This window comes from Amblyomma maculatum, chromosome 3 (genome assembly GCF_055883805.1).
Source record: "Amblyomma maculatum isolate TAMU_Amacu chromosome 3, ASM5588380v1, whole genome shotgun sequence".
NCBI lineage: Eukaryota > Metazoa > Arthropoda > Arachnida > Ixodida > Ixodidae > Amblyomma > Amblyomma maculatum.
In genome coordinates, this window is record NC_139346.1 from 43,829,195 (window position 1) to 43,848,397 (window position 19,203).

A 19,203-nucleotide genomic window follows, 5' to 3' on the forward strand; every position below is an offset into this window, starting at 1 on the left:
ATAATGCTGTAAAGGCAATTCAAATATGATGGGAAGTAACGAAGGCTCCTATAAAGTGGCAACAATTATCAGCATCTCCAGGGGTGAGTGTCCACGCTGACGACGGCGACAAGTGGACTGTTAACCAGAGAGGGGCCTTTGTCTGTCGACGGCGTTGGGAGCACCTGCTCTAATTGGACGGCGCCATGTTTCCAGAGTAGAGAGAGCGCTGCAGTAACTGCCATGGGAGCGCCGTCACTACGGTGATGGCACGGGTGGTCTGGGCGTGAGGCATGCTCTGCGCTTAAACTGCGAGAGGCACTAGAAGCAGCTGCTGCTACCAATACACCGTCGAACTATCGATCGGCGTCGCACCTGGCATATCCACACATCAAAAACCTTAGATATGCGGATGATACCACTTTAATGACAGAAAGTGAAGTGGAACTCAAGAAACTTCTGATGCACGTGCAAGAAGAGAGCAAGAAGTTCGGGCTTAAACTGAACAATAAAAAGACAAAGATCATGGCGTCTTGCCCTATCAAGTCCTGGAGCATCAAGGGACAAGAAGTGGAAGCTGTGACAGATTTTCTCTTCTTCGGCTCCAGGATTACCCCGGAAGGAGACTGCAGCCATGAAATTGGAGACGCCTGCTTCTGGGAAAGAGAGCCATGATTAGTCTTGTCCTAGTAGAGAGCAGAGACATTACACTGCCAACTAAGATCCGTATAACTCGTGCTGTGGTCCTTCCAGTTCTGATGTATGGATGCGAGAGTGCACTGTGAAGAAGGCTGACCCCCGAAGAGTTGACGCGTTTGAATTGTGATGCTGGCGGAGACTATTGAGAGTTCCTTTGACTGCTAGAAGATCAAATAAGTCGATATTGTCGGCCGTAAACCCTGACTGCTTATTGGAGGCTCAATTTCTAAAGTTAAAGCTCAGCTACTTTAGTCATCTGATGAGAAGAGAGGAGTCACTGGAGAAATATTTGATGTTGGGAAAGGTTGAGGGTCACCGGAGAAGGGGTAGGCAGCGAACGTGGTGGTTAGATGGCATCCTTGAAGCGCTGCAGATGAAGTTCATGTGAGGAAGATAATGAGAGACCGGAAAGCGTGGCGTGATATGGTCCATAGGGTCACAAAGAGTTCGACACGACTGAACGACTGAACTGAACTGAATTCATGCAGCAGGTTGTGCGGTAACAAGGAGTACTGATTTTTCGGCAGTGATCCATGCTGGATGAAACATGTGTTGGTATGGTGGTGAATAGGTCTTTAAGTGTGGAGATGTTGTAAATATAACAAAATAAGCTAAAATAAGCGGTAAAGTATCTCGATCACTGCATTGATGGATGGCGCCCAATGGAAAAACATATTGATGCAGTTAGGTTGACACCTTCAACTCAACGTGTCACAGAGGTGCGTGCTTTGCTTGGCTGAAAAATAACCTACAACAAGGTTTTGCCCAGGATTTTCCCTTTACTGGCTTGTTTGTATAAGCTTTTGGTAGATGGAACTAAACGGGTTAGAGATGCTGCTGAAGAGGTTTCATTTGAACGCACCGAGAGCTCTGTGCACGGCATCTGTGCTCACTTATTTCGACCCGCGGCGTCAATGGCCGTCGGAATGGGACGCTTCGCTTCATGGTATCAGCGCCGTTATTTTTCATTGCAAAAAACGGGGAAAATAGGCGCATTGAATTTCCTTCCAGAGCACTAATCGCAGCAGGAAGAGGATACCCGCAGATCAAGCGGGAAGCCTTAGCTCTGGCATACGGTGTTTTGTGCTTCCGCGATTACCTCCTAGGCAGGCAGTTCACTTTGGTGACGGACCAGTGGGCCTTGCTTGGCCTCCTGAAACAGGACCGCCAGACTCCCGTAATGGCCGCCGCACGGATTCAAAGATGGGTTCTCTTTTTCAGAGCCTATAGATACAAGCTGATGTGTAGGCCAGGCAGAATGATGCTAAACTCGGATGCACTAAGCTGGTTGCTTCAATCGTGCAGCAAAAGGAGCCTCGGAATTTATCCTGGCCATCGATGTCTCATAGAGGGTTTGCCAGCCAGCTCGCACCGAAGGGTCGGAAATGCGCCATTGCTACAAAAATCGTCTAGTCGGTTGAAGCAGATTTGCTGCTGTAGGGTCATCGAGTAGTTGTGCACACGGATGCATGCGGCCGATTGCTCGAGTTACTCCATGAGGCCCACTAGGGTACCGTTACAATGAAGGAAATTATGAGGTCAAAATTTTGTTGGCCAGATATCAACGTGGTGATCAGCCGGGTTGCTTCAGAATTACGGAACGGTGTCCAGGCACTGTCAATGCCTGCTGCACGGGAACCAATGAGATGGCCTGCTACTTATGAAAGGTGGCCACGACTTCATGTCGACGTCTTCAGATCAATTAAGGAGAAAATGTCACTGAACTTTGTAGACTCGCTCAGCAAATTAATTGAAACTATTTCCTTCTCTGAAGCCGCGTCGATCAGCACGGTAGCAGATTTGCGTAATTTGTTCAGCCAGTTTGGCCTGCCCCAAAAGGTCGTAGAGACAACGGCACGCCTTTACTTATTCAGTTTGCTCGATTTATGGAACGAAACGGTCTAATGCATATTCGGACGCCATAGAACCTCCTCCCCCCCAAACAAACGGGCTTGCGAACGCGCAGTCAGGACAATAAAGGATGGCCTAAACAAGACGCCTGGCGTAAATCTTGCAACTGCCTTCGTCGCTATACTGTACAAATATAGAAGTGACCCGCAACAGTCCGGAATGTCTCCTTCAGAACAACTTTTGGGATATTGCTGTGCACGGGAATCGACATGTCTGTTCCTCTCAGTAAACTGCCCCCACAGTGTGGACGATCCGCGGACAAAGGTGGCTGGAGTTCCGCCCTGGAAGATGCCGTTTCCTTTGGAGCAATGGTGTTGGTGATAAATGGACAGCGGGCAGGGCGAAATCCACTACAGGCACACGGCTACTAACTTTCGAGACGGACGAGCATTAGATGGTTCACCGCCATGTTTAGCAAGTCCGCAAAGGCTACGTGGAAGAACCGTTTGCACCCAAGGCTGCAACAACTGAGTTGTCACTTGGTCCAAGCCACGGCCCACTGAAGTCGGGAGTTCCTGAAGGTGACACACCCCCGGAGCCAGTGCTGCGCCAGGGCCCTATTTTCGACTGCTCAAATTGTGACGTAGGCGTTACGTGTGCAGTAGGACGGTGCCAGGTTACGTAAGCACACAATCGGGTTACGCCTTCTGAAGAAAAAGAGAAATTAAGTGATAGAAAAAAGCGCTGTCGTCTGCTACTATATATTGGTGCCAAGTATGAAAAACAACGAACCGAGGAACCGTGAGCTGCTTTGGTGCATTCCGCGATTTGGAGGCCTCGAGTTGCAGTGAGGACGAAAGAAATACTTTGTGGCGTTGCGGTCTAAGTGTGCCATGACCTACTTGCGGACGAATATTCGAGAGTAGTTTCAGCTGAAGCGCGAGAACGGCAGCGGAATATGCGCAGTGGGTTGGTACAGAATGTTTGCGGAAAGTAGCATTTCTCCTCATAAGCGCCGATGGCATCACACAATCCTTTATACGCGGCTTTTAAATGCAGAAACTAAAACTTTTAGGGACCTCGTCATAAACAGAAGGAATTGAGATATTTCCGAAATAGCTCCAGCACTGACTAAGAGGTGCCGGCACAGCCGGCATGGTACATGTCCGAGGACGACGCTTGTAGTCTCAAAGTATCAAATATTGTTAAGTACTGGCTGTGCTTAACACCTTTTTCGAACAGTGGCGCCTTTATGACCAGCTACTGTTAAGTCAGCAAGTCTGGTAAACTTCTAACATCTTGCGTCGGCTTGAGTTGTGTAGAGCGCGGAAAGCAGCGCACAAAGTGGGAGAGGGAAGTTGAGATAGAGAGAGGGGGAGTGTGTGTGTGTGTCTGTGTGTGTGCGTGTGAGTGCGCGTGTGTGTCTTCCACACACAACCGACAAAGTGGAAGGCACACGCGGGGCGTAACATGTAGTCGGTGAAATTTTCATGCGCTGGCTTGCGGAAGGCCCGTGTGAAACGCGAAAGATGTCTGAAAAAGGAAGACAGATTAACAGCAGAAATGGAATAGGTAGGAAGTTTACCTAGGTGATGCTCAGGCTATCGTATAAGTGCAGAAAGAGATAAGCAGAGAATAAGGAAAGGAAGCTAGAATAGATTGAGGAAATCATGGTAAGGAGCTAGGGCGGCGCCGCGCGAGCGTATTCCTTACTGTCGAAACGGTAAAATGCAGATCAATAAAAGGAGATTATTTTCTGGCGGTATTAAAAAGCAATCAACACAATATGTTACTCACAAACATCACATGATTACAGCGTACCGTCATAGCGTGCTGTGGAGTACCTCTTTTTTTTCTAAAAACTAAGCAAATTGTGAGCCCGCATGCATATCAAAACAAACCTTTACATGAAACACACCGCATGTGGCAAACAAACATGTTTCATGTACATGACACAAACATTCCTTTATTAAATAGAAGCAGAGCATCCTTGCTGGCGTCCCCTCATCGTGGGAAGGCTTTTCAATTATTTAATATTGCAGCGGGTGCATGGTGCTAGAAAAAAAAAACGGTGGTGCTTAGGGCCGACATTTGAGGCCTTCTTTGATTATCTCTCGCTGGCTGTCGTGCCAAGTTTCTGCACAACCACCGCACCATATGACCCGTCAGGTTCTACTCACGACCCGTGCAGACAGATAATTCGAAACCATCGCGGTGCTTTCTGAAATGGCTCGACTAGCGCAAATCAGCCGCTTAAGTTGGTAGGCAGCCTTTGCTTCGCTTGGCAATAACAGCGCGGATCGATAGTTTCTCTATGAAGGCAAAGCATTTGCAACAGGAGGGCAGCTAGGATCCTCGTGCGGCTGTAAATTTTCGTCTTCAATATTAATCCTCTAAACCGTTCCGCAGCTGAAAAGTAGACTTGTGAAGTCGTTTCAGGGCTTTTGCAATTTCAAGATGTCTTAGCTTACTTCACCACCCATTAAACTGTTTACCAAACATGGGTCAGCTATAACATCCGCCTATACTCCACGTCGAATTTACCATGTTTTTTTACGCGGCCGCCTCGAGTGGTTTAAAATATGACGCCCAACTTTGGTCATATACAGCAATGGTAGCACATCCTTTACGCAATGAAACGTCATTTTGACTCATCATGTAATGTTTATTCATAACGTATTTCCCGCCAGACAAAGTCAGCCAATCAGATTTCAGGAAGAGCTCTCGACAGTGGGCAGTTCATTTCACCCCATTGGTAATACTAAGCGCAACTGCCTTCCTCTCTACCATTTATACCTGCGTTTTCTCAACACAATTACTTATAAATCCCATCCAGGCATCATGAATAGCGCTGCTAAAAATCCATTTTCACGTTCAGGTCAATTTTACGGCACCGCAAAAAGCCATTTCGACAGACCGCAATTTCGCGGCGCATATTTGAAACACGTGACTGTTCTGATAACCAATCAGGGAAACAATATGGCTCCGAAGATGGCCATTTTTGTCTAAAATAGGGCCCCCGGTTCACCCGTGTAAAGAAACTAGTGCTTCGTTACGGCTACTAGGGAGAAGGAATGCTGACAGCCAATTTAGACCAGGCGCAGACTGCCACTGATAACCGGCCCCTGGCTACCGGAGCATCTATTGCACCTTCTCCTCCTCTCGTTTAGCTTTTCTTTCTTTCTCTTGTATCTAGCTGAGAATAAACGGAGGGTCATTCGCCGAGCGACACTGTCTGCTGTGGTTGTTTCCTGATGCCGTGGCCATTAGGGCCGCATTCGTAGCAATAATAGAATGTAATATAATGTTTTAGAGGCGTTTGCTACAGATATTTTCTTGACCGCAAGACGAAGATAATGTGATCTAGATACTTATGATGATTTCAAAACTGAAATGAATAAGATTCATTAGAAATGCGAAATGACCAACATTATCCGGCATTGAAGTGATATAGGAGTGAAAAAATCCCTTAGCAAGAGTTTCATTACCTGCAATAGCAATGGGATTTGATTGTGCATCAAGAAGCAATACTGATGGCTGGCCTGATCCGATGACAACATTCCATAATTTTTTTATCATTTAATGAATGTTATGGCAGTGTAAATGTATATAATGTACTTAGCTCCTTTTAACGCACTTTGTAGGCTTCAACCGCTACTCTAAGTGCTCTTTAATGTGCGGGATTTCGCAACGAACCGGGCCTGGTATAAAACAGTTTTGCTCTTCTACAAAGGTGTTTTAATGACCGGGTGAACCATGATGGTCTGCAATTAGTTGCGATGTCGTTGTCCGAAAAATGCTAAACGATTAATGGAATTTTTTCTTTAATTATCACAAATTTTTTCTAGACCTTTCATAAAACTTTATGAGGAGATCGTCTAGGAAAAGGTTAAGGCCATCATTCATTGACGAAAAATTTGATTTGCGTAGTCGTAAATGGATTCGGTTTTACTTGACGATTTGTTAGATGGTACGAGTGACGCGATGAGAGGTATATAGGAATTGATCGCTTAAACCTGGATAGTAGATTACGTCAGAAACAAGCTCTGGAGTGCTAGTTTATATGAGGTATAATATGTTAGAACTTGCAGCTGTCCTCCTCGGCTGTGGGACTATTTGCGTTAATGAAATGATAAAGCAAAGCGCGAATAAACTTGATTCTGATCATCTCTCATTGCCTAAATGAGTGTCAAATCAAGTAATTGTAGGAAAATTAAAGACACAAAATAAAAATAGACAGAACCGGAAAAAATGTTTGAATTATGCTAAGGATATCATGGAGGTCATTGCAAAAGCTAACGGTAGTAACATGCTCGAAAGTGGAGAGCATTTTTGTTAATTTTGACCTGTAGACAAAGGCACTGCGCAGGAATACTAAGATTGATTTCAAAGCATTCTATATGCTGAGATAAAGTTATTAAAGAGCCGCCCCCGACGACAGAAACGCGATCACAACAAACTACATGACAACATTTATGTGAGGAATATATTTCAAAATTGCGTACAGGTTCACTGAGCCAAGCCTCTGTTAGCACGATATTGTCAACCCCCTTCGTATTGACGGTGCAGGATAGGTTATAATGATGACATATGAGATTGCGTATATTAGTGAAACAAAACAAAAATGTTCCGAAGTGCCTGCGCAGGTCGGTGTTCTAAATATCTTAGAGAAGGAGAACTGAACTTAGCTACAGCACATGTTCAGCATCTTTCTAGGACGTTATTTGTTACAGGGCAGTCCACATAACACCTTTTCTTAACGGTAAGTTCAGAAACATTTCGCAAAAAATGAGCTCCGTGTGCCATTTTATACTTTACTGTTCGCTGAACATGACTATTATGCTTAATACCAGAGGAAATGAACGAGAACAGCACCTTTTTTTACAAACCACAAGCAGCAGTGGGTCCGCTCTCCAAGCAAACGCTGCTGTGGCCCGCAATTAGCCGGGCCCATTCAGACGTCATTCTCAGTACCTCCGGCCGGCGCTGGCATTGTTGTTGCTTGCGCTCTCGTCCGATGACTTGAAAGCTAGACTTGAAATGTTACTGATTATTCGAAAAATTTGACCCTTAGTGTAGCGTTCGAGAAGCCAGCGGTTTATAAAAAATGGCGCTACGAATAACGCTATCGACAAAAGCGAAGTCATCACGCGAGGCAAAACTTGACACCTGACTGCGAAAAGCGCACTGGCCGGCCGCTTTAACTACTAAGTGACGTTTCAATAGCAGCAAAAAATAGGCATTGTGAAAGGTGCAATCCAAGTCCACAGCGCGTTTATACAACCTTTGAGTATCGCCCATCGGCGCAACAACAAACGCACGCGTACGGCACCCGTTCCGTACTTGCAGCTTTGGTGCGTTATTCAATGCAACACCAAAAATGGTCCCTTTACAGCCGCACTATGAAATACCACCAGTCTACAAATCCTGCAGCGCCGGATCTTGAGGGCTCACTGAAACGATGCCGGCACCGAGAGCGGCGGACGGGCGCTCAGGCAAGGTACTATTCCCCGGTCGTCGCTAGGCCTATATTGTTTCTCGTTGCCGCCACGGCAGACCATAGTTTGGGACTGAGCCGTGATGTAGTAAAAATCCTGCTCATAGGCCTCACTGTCAATTCCTTTGCTCACAGTTAAACGAAAATTTTATTAATTACGTTGCGCTTTAGTAGAGGAGCTAATTTACAAGATCAGATGAGCCACGACGCACCGGCGGCTGCTGCTACACATGCTGTGAAGAGAAACTTGCTTGTATCGCTGTTATCACTGCTACCAACATCTCGGCACGAGTCAGCGATCTTCAGTAAGAGTTAACTTTTAACATTAATTTATCCTTGAGCTTATTATTTAAGATAACAAATAAATCTTAGAACGCATTTCTGAAGCTAGCGCAAGACATCCTCGTACGACTTGCGGGAGACGCGGCCGGCGCGGTAGTGAGCGTATGCAGGGCCGCCTTAGGACGATGCTTGAGCGCGCTGTGGGTTCACGAGCCGCAAGGTAGTCAAGACACGGCTTTTTAAAGGACTATTGCAAATGAAGCTTCATTCTGCTGATCACTGCGTCATGCATTTCATTTGCTATACCTAATTGGTGATTCTTGTCGTAGCCGCGAAAACAACGGCAGGCTCTGTAAGAACAGTACGCCGCGACACGCGTTTTAAGTTATCAACCTCGGTTAAGCGTAACGATGGTGAAGCCAGGTAATAATGTAATTAGGTGCGAGAACAATGACAGAATGGTACTGAACTCCAACAGAAGGGAAAGTTAGGCGAGTAGCAGGTTGTTTATGGTGAATTGGACCCAAAGACAAAGAGAAGAAAACACGGGACTGGTACTTTTGTTCACAACTGATTTATTAGGAAGAAGACGAAGCTTGTTAAGAATGAAAACCTGTCGCAAAAAGAAAAAGAAAACGAAACAGAGATCAGAACCTGCGAAGATAGCTGACTTCCCTCTTTGATAACGAGCGCGAAGGCCTACTGACACAATTTCCACACGATGTGATATGGAGTGCTTCCGTCATCTCTCTAAATCTTTGTTGTGGATGGTGATACAAGAACTGCGCGGCGTCAAAGATGGGTCGGCAATTATTGCATTCCCGGAGGTGTTCATTCACCTCCGAAGATTTGTCGTTATTGTGCTCTTTGAGGCAAGTGTTCAAACAACGCCAGGTTTGTCCTATGTATGCCAGCCCTCAAAGAGAAGGAAGTTTATAAATGGCACCATTTACACAACATACAGACTTCTTTCTATGCTTCACTTTCAAGCAGGAGAAATTGGGCCAACATTTTTCACTTTGCTTCCCACAATTGTACAAAGTTTGCTTAATTTCAATGGGGCGGAATGACTCACTCCTATTTCATATCGTTTGAAAATTTGTCTAAGCCCATGTTATAAGCGGTGTAATAAAATGGGTTAAAGGTTTTCCGTGTGCTGCAAAGCGATAAAGAAAAAGCATGCCGTCATTCCTTACACACCGCTCATCACATGGGCTTAAACATGTTGCCAAACGATATGACGTAGGAATGGCTCTTTCTGCCCCGTTGAAATTAAACAAACTTTGTCCAATTGTCGAAAAAAAGGTGAGAAATGCTAGCACAATTTTTCCTTCTTGTAATGTGATGCACAGAAAGGACGCTTTTATACTGTGTAACTGGTGTGGTCTATAAAATTCCTTTTCTTTGTAGGCTTGCATACATAGGACAAACCGGGCGTTGTTTGAACATTCGGCTCTACGAGGACAATAACGACAAATCTTCGGGGGTGAATGAACACCTCCGGGAAATCAATAATTACCGACCCATCTTTGACGCGACACAAGTGTTATATCGGCATCCACAACAAAGATTTAGAGAGTGATGGAAGCATTACATATTGCCTCGTGTGGAAATGTCAGTAAGCCTTCACTCTCGTTATCGAAGAGGTAAATCGGCTATCTTCGCAGGTTTTGATCTCCGTTTGTTTGTTTTGGTCTGTTTTTGTTTCTAATAAGCTTCGTTTTCTTCCTAATAAAACAGTTGTGAAAAAGGTGCCACTCCCGGGTTTTCTTCACTTTGCCGTTGTGGTATTTACAGCGCACACCAATCCATCGTGTACTGGACTTCAGTTGCACTGATATATTTGGAACCACAAGTGGCCGCAATCACAGCCTAGATTTGATTTGCATGATAGGCATGAAAATCAAAAGTGCACAACACAGCTTAAGGGCAAGAATTTTTTTTTTTTAACCTTTGAGACCCATGTCGCTGATCGTTTATCTTCCGAGAAACTATGAAGCACCTCGTTGCCTGGACCACTAATGGTCGCGATAACGAAAGCCCTGCTGAGCCACGAGTTGCTTCGCGCGCTCACGCAGAATGTTTGTTTTTTAACGACAAGAGGGAAATAATTTTCGACATCGAGCGATGTTTATTTACAACTCAGCAAATGAAGTGCACTGGAGGGAAGGCGTTGAAGCGCGGGGCGTGCTACATCGCAACAGCTGCGTTTTTTGCTGTCCGCTCTCATGGAACCTTTGAACACATGGAATCTTTAACACAGAACGCGAAAGGGAGAAAACAAATGTCACCAGCAGGAGATTGTGCTGATCCTCCGATCTCCAAAGCGCGGGTTGGAGCGGACAAAACGTGCAAATCGCGAGAGTGGCTTTGCCATCCTGCACCCCGAGGTTTACGTCACATCTGCCTGTTCCCCATTTTCGGTTCCCTGCCCTCGCCGCTCCATGCAGCGAGGAGGGTGGGCCCGCGGCAAGTTTTTAATGAGCGATTTCGGATTTTCATATTGACAGAATCCGGGAACAATTGACACACGTCAATAAAAAATCCCATTGTTTCTAACCCCTGCATTTCTTGCAATCTGAAAACTGTTCCAGCTTTCCTTTAACAATCAGCTTGTTGTAGTGGAGGCTGCACGATTCGTTTGTCACGATTTTCTTGGCGAGCTCAACAAGCCTCCTCCGCGCATGACTGGATGCCTTAAAAAATATTCGCTAATAGTGACGTCTAAATTTTTAAATTTGGTCTGTGCGTCAAAAGTTCGTTGCCGGATTTTATGGTGTGGACATTTGACAATTATTGGTCATGTTTTTATGGTCCAGTCGTAGCGATTCTATGAACGCGGTTAAGTCCGTTTCGGCTAACACAAACACTTGCTCTTAAATATTCTGCCGTGCGTTTTTTTTTTTTCCAGTTAAGCCAATAATTCATTTGATATGTCTGGAATATCAGATTTTCCTTCCGGGACCTATAGTCTTAAACAGATTTTAAACTTCTCATTTTAGTTCAGTGCTCTTTCAGTATTCTCTTTTACTATCGCCAAGTTATCATGAACACTATCTAGGAGCTCCAGTGTATCTCAGAATAAAGGTGGGCCGAAATGCCTGCAGTTTGTTAGGCCTAAGATTCAGCTCAACATCCCCAGAAGGCAACACTTCAATTCCACAGTAACACCCTTGCTGTCGGCACGGCAGTACAAATGGCAACCTGCACCGCATAGGTAGCGCTGAAATTGTCCCGCAGCTTGACTCAAAAATGCTGCTGTTAGCCTCTTGGTTCGCGATAAACGACCGAACATGTACAGCAGAATCATAGATACGCGTGTGACAGATATCATTCCCAGGTGCTCTCGATGTAGCCCAGTTATCTGACACACGCCACGCAGAGCTTCTACAGAGCGTGCAATCTGATCCCTGTAAGCACATGCAGGTGGCGTGAAAACGCCCTAAAAAGCCGCCTCAAAAGTGTTTGCTCTTCTCGCTAGGATGTGTGTTACGGCGCGGCGATCGACACAGCAAACTTCATTGCCGGTTGCCTATAGGGTACGCATTACTGGAGCGTTTAGAAGATGCGCGACTAGCCTAGAACACGCAGGAGCGGAACAAATTTGTCAACTGCATTTTAGTTTTACCCCCGTCCACTGTAAGTGCTGCGGACGGGGCTGGCCATTTGGTTAGAGTGGGCTTGATGATAGGTTTGGCAGATGCGTTCAACAGTACAGGAAGAGCGGCAGTGTCTAACTCCGTCGTGACATTCGCAGAATGGGGGAGCATGAGTCACTTCAAGCTTGTTTGTATGCTGCAGCAACTCTTGTGCAACACCTTTTGCGACACCGATAAGCCGTCGCGTCGGTTCTTGTGCTGCAGATGGTCGCGATCTGGAAAAGGCAGAAGCGGAACAAGTTTGTCAGCCGCATTGTAGCTTTGTTCTTGTGCCGAAACTTTTGAGAGAATTTGTGTTTATGTCGTCGTTTTTATTTTCAACGACTTCGCTAAAACCCTATGATACTGTTATCATAGAATAATAGTTCTGAAACTAGCCAGACCGGATCATGAAATGAGCTTATTAAAAGAAACATGTTTTTTGCCTAACAACGTACAAAACTCCTAAAGGTAACTATCTTGCAACTCATTGAGCATCGGTAATTTCAAAGCAATGAAAATCACTGCTTTTTCTTATGTAGGTTAACAGTAACCTAAAAGTGCATTCTATTATTTTTTTGCTTATGGATGGTAGTCTAAGGTCTATCTATCTCACGGTTGCACTACACACTACATGCTCTCCACGCTGCTTGAACTTTCAGTCAGGTCTTAATTCAAATTTGTTTTGCTGTAAAAACGCGGTAATTATGTTTAGCGCTATTGTATTACAGTCGCGTTTTCTCATGACATATGGCCTTCATAAAAAAATTTGCTTATTACGTTCTTAAGATATAAATTACAACCCCTTTTTCCTGCCGTGCCTTCTTCCTTCACATTGGGCATATTCCTCCTCTGTCTAACCTTAAGCAGATTTCCTCTAGATAACGCTTAGCGTGCCAAGCTTGAAATTACTATATGCACGCTTACGAGGACTGTTTTACATCTAACAAGGTTTACTGTTATTATAGGGTTAGTATTACTTCGTTAATCCAAGGTTTCCTCTTAAAAATGCTTCACACGTAATTGAGGTGACCTTTCATGGCAGTCAGCCGTACTCTCTCTAAAGAAGCAATTTCCTTGTAGTGCCCAGTGACTTCAAGCGTGTACTTTACAGAACATTAGCCTGGCCATAATTTGAATATATGCATATTTGTTAGAAACCTATAACAACTCACTAATTCTGACGATCAAATGTGTCGAATACCAGCCTCTCCTTCTATCTTCTCTGTAATTGAATATTCAGCATAACCCAATTAAAGTCACTTGCCTGATCTCTGTTTGCCACAGAATCACTCGTAATACATTTTTTCTCAAAATGTGTGATTCTATTATCCTCAGCTGAGAGTTTCGCCACTTGCGCTGCCATTGTTAGTTCATCCTGTCGCAACAAATAGTTCAAGGTTGATGTGTCCAGAGACGGCAATAACTCTCATTTACATCACGTATCCTTAGAGAGCAAGAGAACAGAGCCACCTATCAGCTTGCACCGTGTCCATAGAAGATCCGAAAAAGTTAAAAAATGCTCTTATCGGTTGTTTATGCAGTGCAGTGGTTGTAACTTTGTTCATATTTAGACTATTTTATTTATTCATTCTTATGTGCAATGATGCGGTCTCAAGCAAACTTGGACTAACAGCAAAAGGGCTTGCTTCGTCGTATTCCTTTCATTGTTCTTGTTGCTGCTTAATCCGCCAAACTGAAAACACGCAAAGGTGCCTGCACATATAGTTTTTGAAGGACATGCGACATCGGGCACTGCCTACCATCTGGTAGACATCGCAGGATATCCGCAGCTCATGCTCAGATTTTTAGTTCACCAGGAAAGCGTTTATGAATGTGACTGTACACATGCATATTCTATAACTTCATAAAAACCATCAATGTATGCGCTGAGTTTTCCTTGGCAGGCTGCCAGTTTTCTTGCTATTTATTTAAAAAAAACGTAGTTCTTTTGTTTTTGATGACAGTCTGACTTAATCATTGTTAGCGCCGAACAAATTTCTTAAGAAAAATCTTCCTACGCATTCGATGCTTGGAATATGTCTATCACATGTTCAAAGACGTTTCTTGCCATAATCATCAGCTTACTTAAAATACCTTAAACCACACCCAATTGGCATTCGATAGAAAGTTATGAATACTCATTGTGAGCTCCTGACGCATTCCAGAAATCCATAATTTGCAAAGATCGGAAAGTTTAGACCATTTGTGTTAGCATTGTGCTACAAACACGTTGGTGGACAATTCAAAGTGGGTCAGAGAGACAACTCGTGTTAATCAAGAAATGGGTATGGCCAGAGCATGCCGTAAAGTGAGGAGTAATAAATGGTCGCTAAGGGCAACAAACTGCATTCCAAGGGAAGCAAATTGCAGCAGGAGGCGGCAGAGAACTAGGCGGGCGGATTAGAATAAGATGTTGGGGGGGGGGGGGGGGGGGGGGGTTCAAGTAAATTCAATTATCACAGGACCAGGTTGATTGGAGCAGTGTGGGATAGACAAAGCTCTGCAGTCGGTATTATAGGGCGTCTGATGCTGTTGCTTCTGATGATGATGATAATGATCGTGATAAAGTACCTTACAATTGGCCACAGTTGTCACACAATCGCTTTCAAAACAAAGCCCATCGATTTCGTGCAGCAGATTGAATTACTCGCGGCGAAGGCAGAAAAAAATTTAAGGGGATTTTCCATGCATACGAAAGCTTACACCATTCCCTTCAACATGCGAAGAATAGCTTCTCATATCGCGGTAGAGTCACTTGAGAATTAAAAGATCCCCCGTAATTCTGGCACCGTAATAATCTGTGCTCGAAAACAACCCATGACGTGCAGCCGCTTCGCTGCAAGAGTGTACAAGGGTTGGGCCGGGGCTCTAGCCTGCTTCGCTATCTAATTTCTTAATTCGCATGTACCCCTAATATGTCACCCTGCTCAGAAATATGTAACACAAATTTGTTTTCCTTATTCCGATCGTTTCCAAAAATGAGATAACTCTATGGATATGTACCATATCCTTTTTCCCCTTTATATATATTAGAGGGTATTCGTATTCTCCTGGACAGTACGGCAATTCAGGTTTTATATTTTTACACCATGTTTTCTCTAAACTATTACACTAAACGAGCGTACATGCACGCAGGTTAGAAAAAAGGTATTTACAAATATGATTTGGGCCTAAACAAAGATATGTTTGTAATCTGCCTAACTCCGTCATTGTCGAAGCTCTTTTGATCAAACACTTTTCGAACAACGATGATGTCGGCACACGACATCCTAATGCACCTAGAATCATACGTGATCCCTAAAACCAAATACTAGAGAAAACGGTGTCAGTGTTGTGTTCCTGTCATATTAATAAGCTACTGGCACCCATCGTAGATGCCAACACAAAACTATGAGATTTAGCAAGCCTTCAAAAGTTTATAATAATGACTTTTGTTCCGCTGGTAGCTTTGCGCAATTTTCTGTAACTTGCCTGCCAGGCTCTGCCAGTCGGGAGCAGTGAAGGTTTGTCGGCCTGCCGTCAGTATTTTGTATTCTTTATTGCTAAACAAGATTGCATTGTATACTGCTGTTTTTATCTTGAGATATGAAAACTAGAGAACGCGACCCTTAAGGATTGCTGCTCTTTGAGATGAGCTCTCCCGAATTGACTGGCGAGGGGTATCGGTCTCACAGGTGGCGCATCATTCTTATTCGTTTAGCGTGGTAAGATCATTGCTTCCTTTTAACAATTCATTAACAACATATAACAATCAAATGCGTATTCGATGAATATTGGTGTTTATAGTCGCAAGTGCATATGAGGCTACAGAACGCCAGGGACTGACACTGGACGATGCGAAATGGCGAAAAGTGTAGAAATGCTGCGAATGTAAAAAAGAAAACGTCCAGTGTCAGTGGCTGGAAGTATAACCGGAAAACGAAGTATGATCGATGTAAAAGAATGTGATTGCGCGGAAAGAAAGAAATAATATGCCTAAATCGATGCAGTTAGCATGCGGTGTTTGCAATGAGCAAGAGTGTGTAGAAAGGTTCATCATCAAGGGCATATTTACGACGGAAAAGGTCCTAGGCTGGAATAATATAACGATTGTATTCCATGAAACGATTCCATGCCCATCACCTTCTCTGCAAATGGCAGGCCAATAGTTGGATCTGTGCTTGTAGATATTGCTGTGCAGAAAGTCACAAGTAAAAAATAGAGGCCTAAAATGGCGTTTATGGGTTATTTACCGTAATGAGATCCGATGTTTTGTTCAAATCGTTTTATGTAGCTCTGTCTGTGGAGATAAAAAGGTGGCGGGGCCGTTCTTTGCACTTGCTCTTGCGAACCCAGCCGGACATAGCCTCGTCATCATGAATCTGACTCACGTTCGACATGACGGACGAGCGGTGCAGACAGCAGTTCAAACTCAGAAAGAAAACTATTACGTGGCTGTGCGGTGAACACGATGAAAAGCTTGGTAGTGGAAGCGAAACTTCTGTCACGATGGATTGCATGGGAAGAACTGTGCGTGTAGTGATTTTGTAGCAAGAGCTACACTGGGCTAATAAGTGGCGCATTTCGAGTAAGCTTGGCTAGTCGCTACTGCGCATGCGCCGTAACCGTGGCAACTATTTGCTTTGAGCCACAGAAGGGAAGAGATAAGAGGGAGGAGAAGTCTGTCAAATGGAGCAAGAAGATTGGGAAGACGGCAAAAGACAGGAAGAAAGAGAAGATGGAGGAAACGAAGTCGGTAAAATAGAGCAAAGTGTTTCGGAAGACGCCAAGACGACGCATCGAGTCGCGGATTACACCATACGGGTTTCAGCCAGCGCATCGGCGACGAGAACCTTTGAGTCGTACTTGGTGAACAATTTGTTTGGTAGCTTTCACTATGCATATTCAGGCTTAACCGATTTGCGCCCCCCATCAATTTTTTTTTTTGCGACGGGGAGCACTAGGCCTATTGCACAGACGCAGCCTTCCGTCAGTGCCCGCATTCGACGCGTCACAGAATTGATCACGGCGTCGCACTCAGAATTTGGTCCACTTTTCAAGGACGCTGGAAGAAAAAAATGCAATAAAAGAAGCTTCTCCGCATCAGCAGCATCTGCGGCGTCATAGGATTCCTGGATGACGCCTTGCTTGTTATCGCCAAGCCGAAAGGACTACGGAAGGCCTATTTCCTGTGTCGCAAGGGCTCCTCTGCGATAGACAGAATGATGGAAATGATTACTTTGCTTGTTTTCATTGTACGCGTGCCTGTATCTGTACGAAGAACACATCGGCAACACCTATCAGCTGGCCCGTGACGCTGACATGCGCTTTCTTCCAATCAATGTGTGACTGCAGGCGCCGCTCACGCGCCTTCGTGTGGAGGGGCTCTTGTCTGCGGAGGTGGTTTACGGCAAAGCGTATCATTGAAGACTGCTATTTTTTTCTCGGTAAGGTGGTGGAAGGGAATTCCTCCGCATGATTGATATGAATATCTGGCCTGCAAGTCACTGTTCTGTTTCGAATTTATGAAGCCGTCACAACCATACACAGAACGCGGTTTCTTGAAGCCTTATTGTCTGAACTTTCAGAGATGAAGGCGTGTTGCAATATGTAAGGGTAAAAAAGGCAGCGTGTTGAAAACCATTCAGAAAAGCACAGCAGTAGAGCTGTTTGAACAAGGAAGGCAACTTTTAAATGTTGTGGATATGGAAGTTAAAACGTTTCCTCAAGTGAGAACTTCCCTTCATGGCGACAGCATGTCGGTTTCATCAATTATGCAAAAGGATAAGGAACTCCACCTGCAGTATCTGTTTCCTTCCTATAGTCATTGACCTTTAAGGCTGTCATTACAAGCAGTCAATCCGCTGTCACTGAACAGAGTTGGCGACAGATACAACGCTGCACGTCTCTCCCCGGCATGTAGTGCAGCTTTGCATAGGCCAACTGAGATCCAATTGCGGTATCTGTGCCGTAACCATATATCCTGCTCTACCAGCCAGGACAGGCAGCCAAGATCTACGAGGCATGTGCAGCGCAGCACTACTTGCTCCTTGCTGAATGGGATAACGGCGCATACAAAGATACGGTACAACCGCGTGAAAGCAGTAGTAGTAGCAGTATCAGCAGTAGCATCGGTAATAGAGCACCGACCCAGGCAGAGTTGCAGATACAGCTAGGGTGGGTCTTCAAAAGTAATGTTTCTTGCGGAAAGGGCAGTGCGCAATACTGCTTTTCATCTTTTCGAGGTCAGTAGTGCACAACGGTATAGGTATTTGTTGTGTGTGCGACGCCGTTTACGAAAGCAATGCCAGCAGCGACAGGATGAACACAATATAAATGCAAGTGTTAAATGCATATGGTGTTGGATATGCTCTGGTTATAGAGTGATAGAAAGCTCTTCCCGCGCACCTCTTTTCTTAGCTGAAATTCCTAATAAATTGGTGCTGGCCATACCTTGCATAATGTCAAACACTTTGTGCCGCGTTATTTTTGGAAAATTGTCTGTGCAGCGAGGTCTTTGATGCCAGGTTAATTGAAGTATCAGTGAGGTATGTCGCCTCGAAGTGGCGCATGTGCTGTTGTAGCATGCGCTGACGATGAAGACGCGCAGAGGTGTGAGAGAACGAAGTGCGCTAGCTCCAAGACTGAGCTCTAACGCTGTTTTCTGGACTCTGAGCCTGCCACACTATATAAGCGCGTGCTACTATATAAGCGAAGCCGTTACTGTAAGTTCGGCCACATTTAATGCAAATGTGGTCTATTACCAGGCGCTCATATAGCGAAGCATGCGTTATTATTCTTCTTCACCGAAATGTCTTTGCCATTGCTGACATCGATTAGGTGACCTAGCGATAAGTAGACTACCACTCGTACATCATATCTTACTGTTTCGTTTATAGGATTTAACGTCCTGATGCAACGACTAAGGTTTGGTTTGAATCGTGGGGTTTAATATTCCAAAGCGACTCCGACAATGAGAGACGCCGTAGTGGAGGACTGCGGAGATTCCGACCACCGGGGGTTCTTTAACGTGCACTGACATCGCACAGCACACGAGCGCCTTGCTTTTTGCCTCCATCGAAAAGCGGCCGGCGAGGTCGGGATTCGATCCCGCATCTTTGGGAACAGTAGTCGAGCGCCGTAACCACTGTGCCATCCCGGCGGGGCTCAACCTTTAAGGCTATGAAGGGCACCCTATTTCAGGTGTTAAGAAATTCCGTCACCTGGGGTTATTTACCGTACTCTACGCTACGCAGGTGTATCGCCTTCAGCCTC

At 45.0% G+C, this 19,203-nt stretch overlaps 1 pseudogene; it reads left to right on the top strand.

Moving 5' to 3' along the window:
• Positions 1-2,798: 2,798 nt before the first annotated feature.
• The window catches only part of LOC146194662 (uncharacterized), a 57,321-nt pseudogene continuing 40,916 nt past the window's right edge, over positions 2,799-19,203 (top strand).